The 5,503-nt window shown below is 32.3% G+C and overlaps 1 long non-coding RNA gene across 1 annotated transcript; it reads right to left on the bottom strand.

Moving 5' to 3' along the window:
* Window positions 1-341: 341 nt before the first annotated feature.
* On the bottom strand, window positions 342-4,890 carry LOC128283443 (uncharacterized). The gene is made up of 3 exons (XR_008273787.1): window positions 4,247-4,890; window positions 1,549-1,634; window positions 342-571 (listed from the first exon to the last, which is right to left on the bottom strand). It is a non-coding gene; the product is annotated as an uncharacterized LOC128283443 (long non-coding RNA).
* Window positions 4,891-5,503: the final 613 nt, after the last annotated feature.

Below are 5,503 nucleotides of genomic sequence, written 5' to 3'. Positions count from 1 at the left end.
GTCTCTGCCCGTGTGCTCAATTCTGAGCATTTTGTTTCTCAAATTTAAGATGCAGGGGACACACGGCCAAATCACATGCCCAAATGCTAGGCTGTGTGTCACACACGGTCAAGACACACTCCCGTGTGTCTACCAGTGTGGACAAAATAAAGCCATTTTCCTAGCTTTATTTCTCACCCAAATTTTGCCAATAACCTACACCAAAACTTACAAGTATATACCAACCAATTGAAACATTAAATCCAAACCAATTCTAACATCTAATATGATATTTTATCATATGCATTCATGAGTATATTCTCACCCTTGTTTAACTATATATATTAAGCATAACTTGATCAACCATACTCAATATACTTAAAATATAGGTGTTTGTCATAATAAATACCAAAACAAATCATTAGTAGTCATTCCAATTGCTAGTTTACAAACCACATTTATATGTCAACAATGGCCAAGTTACCTATACATGTCATTATGCCAAAATAAGTTTACTATTTATACCAAAACAAGCTAGTGGATAGTGTGATGATACTCTAACCGATCTTCTACCTTTGTGAGCTTCCGAGCACTATAAAACAGAGAAAAAAAAACCTAGTTAGCATTTAATGCTTAGTATGTTCGTATAACAGGAATTAAAACTTACCAATTTCATTTATTAATGTTAAGCATACAGTTAACATATTTTTCATCAATTTGACAAGTTTACCTAAACACATATACTCAATCAAGCAAGTTAGTCATATAATACATTTGTCTATCAAATAAGCATAGATGAGCTCATCATATAACCCTTCATCAAATAATTCAAAAGCATTCAAGGCATATTTCTATTTAACTCATCATTTTTTTTCTCAAGTCGAGAATTTTATCCGTTGAATTATTGAAATATCGATGGATACTCGAATAGTACACTCAAGGTGTACAAATCTGTAATTCATCAATTTATAATTAGGGGTACCCAGTAGGGCAATTATTCAAGAAGCACACTCTTGAACCACATATCAGGATGCTCAGTTGAGCCATGTAAAAGGACACTTATCCGGGCTAAACAGGAAACTCATAAGAGTTTTATTCAGAGAGCTCATAGAGCTTTGAATAGATAACTCCGAAGAGTTAATATCAAGGAGCACCAGATAAGGTAATAGGGAGTTCAAGTGAGTCATGTCAGGAAACTCATAAGAGCTTATATCAGAACGCTCACAAAGAGCTGCGATAGTGCGCAACACATGCTAAATCACTACCGATCAAGATGCTCGCAGGAACTATACATTAGGATTCTCGAGAGAGCTATATCAGGATTACTCGTCCAAGCTAAATCCTGTCTGTAACATATACAGAATCACATTCACATACAGGAAATCATACGTATCCATCAATTTTCATTATTCCAACAGAACTTAACATTTTAAACACATTTCCAATCATGAGATCATTTCATGTAATTATAACATTCATATAAATCACATAAACATATACCACATTCAAATCAAATACAATATTCAATTGAACCATATTAACATGTATAATTAAGTTACACGAACTTACCTCGATAATAGTTCGTATAAAAAAAATATACTAATCTGAAACTTTTTCTTTTCCTCGATCTAGCTTCGAATTTGAGTTATCCGGATCTGTATAAATGAATTTAATCATCAATTTAATACAATTCATATTTAATTATATTCAATTTACACTCTAGGTAAAATTACCATTTTGGCCCTAAACTTTTCATAAATTTCAATTTCATCTCTAGGCTCGGAAAATGAACTTCATGCAATTTAATCCTTATTCCAAGCCTAACCAAAATTTTAGTATAACCTTAACAGCACAAGTATTTCACAAAATTCAAAAATTTTCTATAACTTTTATAACTTTTCAATTTAGTCCCTAAATCATGTTTTCATCAAAATTCACTTTGTAAAAAATTCAAATTATTAACATATTCATTCATGGAAAAATTTTTATACTTTGATAACTTTTCAAATCAATCCCCCATATAGATAGATTAGACTATTCCGGTTTTAAAAATATAAAAATGACTAAAAAATGGGCTTGAGTACTTACCCAATTAAGCCAAGAAATCTTGTTTTCTCTTTCCTAGGGTTTTCATGGAATGTTTGGGGGAAGAAGATAATATAAAATGATTTTTATTTCTTATTAATTATTAATCATCCATTAATTTTTCTCATTTCCAATTTAATCCTTTCCTTTTTCTAAATTTCTATGGATGAATCATCAAAAATATCTACTAACTTTTCTTTAATGGTCTAATTACCATATAAGGACCTCAAGTTTTGAATACCATAACTATTTGATCCTTCTAGCTACTAGAATCCAACATTTGCATTTTATGCAATTTGGTCCTTTCCCTAATTAAACACATAATCGGTAAAATTTTCTTATTAGGATTTTCATATAACATTTCTATCATAATGTGGACCATGCAATAATATTAAAATAAATTTTCTTTCTAGCTCGAATTTGTGGTCTCGAAATCATTGTTCTAATTTCACTAAAAATGGGCTATTACAAAATGGGTCGTGCACATGAGTGGAAAGGAGCAAGATCCCTCAAAATCCAATCCAATTAAAGCTTTAGAAAAACACCTAATCTCAGTTTTTAAATGAAACTGAAAAAAAAAGGTTGTCCACGAGAAAGACAAAATATCATAAACTGGCAACTTCATCAAATAAACACAAACAGTTCAGTTCCACTTCCACTTCCCATATATAAATTTTAAATTTTCTTGGTTTTCCGGAGGGTAAAACTAATTACGTGTCCAAAGTTAAACCTAAAAACTGAACCATACAAAACCATAATTCAGTTTACAACTCATACGCTCAACGAGATATTGGACTCTCCTACTGTAATCTAAATCTTATTTATGAATATTGTATGAGACTTGAGGAATCAATGTAGCAATGAATGAAGGTCTCTGCTTGCATAAAGAAATTGATAGAGAAAATGTACTACCTTGGAGGCTCAACCTCACTGAACTTTAAAAACAACCCAGTCTTTGTACAGAAATAAACTCTCTTGCGTCAAGGTCAAAAAAATAAACTCTAAGTAGAGAAACATTATGTTTCTATTGAAGTGAAATTTGACCATGCCCTCAAATTATGTATTATTCTCGGAAACAAAATTCTTAATGGTCAATAAACATACTTACAGTCCATCATATGAAACAGTTCCTGACTCTATCTGAATCACTAAACTCTATTTTGCTTTTTTATTTGTAATTTGATTGAATGCATGCTTCAACTCCATCCAAGCACTGAGTTGCATTTGAAACGGAAAAAAAGATGAAAAATCAGACAATCATAGCAGCAAGGAACCCTTGTGATCACAATCTAAGTAAGTTTCTTGTGCAAGATGCTATATTATTGTGGCCATGAATTCGAAAAGTTAAGAATGGGGTTATGAAAAACTTGCGGCAATTTTGCCTTATTTAGAGAGGAGATGAGAGTATAGTTTAACTAGCAAGTTAGTGCTTATTGTTCAATTACAACTATAACTTGAATTAAAATAATCATTGGATTGATTTCATTTGGTAGGCTAAGAAGGAGATCACAAGCAGAAATAATCAAAGTGGAATCTTCACCTCCAAATATGTTAGAGCAAACCTTTTGCTTCTTTTTGCTTTACACTCTCCTAACACTTCTCCATCCAAACTTGCTGTAAACAAAAGTGTTTTTCACCGATTTGCAATCGTTAACCCACCCAACTTGTAAAACAAAATTAAATGGAGCAACCAAACATCGAGTAGGGTATTTGATTCTATTGTGTTTCTTTACTTATATAACAATACTTGATTTTTTGAATTTATAAGTAACCAAATGTTGGACTGTAGAATCTTATATAGTTCATCATCTTTCATCTAATGTAGATTTGAAAGCAATGGTGCTTGTGGTTACCTGATATAGATTTACTTCATCAAAAACAGCAAAAATTGTTTGGTTGACTATCAAAACATAAACTGCACAACATGTTAATATCTGCAAGTCATATTGTGCTATCACCTATTGAACTCAATTTCAAAACCTTTTCTAGATAGACCCATTTTTGCCGATAACCCAAATAGATGTATCCGACATTTTAGTCAAAGACATTCTTCTTCTTAGAAGTTTCTAACGCATTTGTTTGAGAATGATGAAACAACTTCAATAGATTGACCTAGGTCTCCTCCACAATCAAAGGACAAAAAAAAAAGGGAAACGTAGAGATGGAAAGGAAAGAAAGTTACCAGTAAGATCGAATGAGAAGATGATAGTTTCCATTACAGCTTCTTCATTCTCTCCGGGTAAAGGTGAGGGCAAAAATTGAAAATGGGAAAAAAAATTTACTCCACGAGACTGTACAAGAATTCAGTGGTGAAGGAAGGGAATGACTATTCATCCTTTTCCTGTAATAGAACGTGAATGAATTCAGGCTGTAATAACATTACAGTCAACCAAACAAATGTTTGGTGGTGGGGCCACCAAATTGGGTTGGAATCCATTCATAAACCTTCCAACCAAACATGACCTAAAGATCCATTGATTCCATCTTTCTTTCTTCTACAGCCTTCTCTTCACGTTTTTCTTATGTTATTAATTATGGCCATTTGCAAAGTCAGAAAAAAGCTGTTTGAGCTATTGAAAACCCAAATGAAAAAGATGAAAGTGTTACTAATAGCAGCTCTGCAATTTCTTGGTGAAACAGGGGAGAGAAATGGATGTTGCAGATAAACCCAACAGCTTTGCTTAAAGAAGGCAATGAGGGTTTAGTGGTATATTTCACATCCCAAATCTGAAAGCCACTATATCTATTTTCAGCTTTTCCCTTTGGCTCTAAAAGCACTTTGGAGAAGTGCTTCTGCATCCCAAACAACTTCTGCAATCCAAAAGTGCTTTAGGGACTCAAAAGAAGAAATCCTGAATGCAAGTTTAAAGTTTTTTATGAAGTTGATGTGGTAAATTAATCAAACAACAATTTAGTTAAAGAAATATTTATATTATATTTAAAACACTAAATTAAGTTGTGTCACAAGTTAACAGGGGACTAAATCTAATATATAAATGTTGTACATTTTTCTTAAAAGGTCTAAATTCAAGTTTATTGAACTGAAAAATTTTTGGGTTGAGGTATACCAAGATGGTGGTGATAGACAATAGGACTAAGCCATAATAAAATTGGTTGCACAAGCCTTTCTTATCTATCATTATGATTTAAAAAAGTTTATAGAGATTTTTAAAATATTAATTCATCCCTTTTTGATATTTTTAAACTTAAAAACAATAAGTAGGTGGGAGGATAAGTTGTTGGATGATGGGGTAATGGATATAGACAAACCTGGTGAGGATCAACCTTATTTTCAAAAGAAGCTATATAGGAGGTGAGAATAACGATGGAGGATGATATTTGTTTATTAGAAGATGACGTCAACACTGAATTAGTAGATGGGATTCCTTCTATGAGGTTCTCAAAAAGAGTTCATGCATTGGTGGAAAAGAGCATGGAG

This window comes from Gossypium arboreum, chromosome 11 (assembly GCF_025698485.1).
Source record: "Gossypium arboreum isolate Shixiya-1 chromosome 11, ASM2569848v2, whole genome shotgun sequence".
Lineage (NCBI taxonomy): Eukaryota > Viridiplantae > Streptophyta > Magnoliopsida > Malvales > Malvaceae > Gossypium > Gossypium arboreum.
The sequence above is the reverse complement of the archived record's forward strand: the minus strand, read 5'-3'. Positions and strand labels throughout refer to the sequence as shown.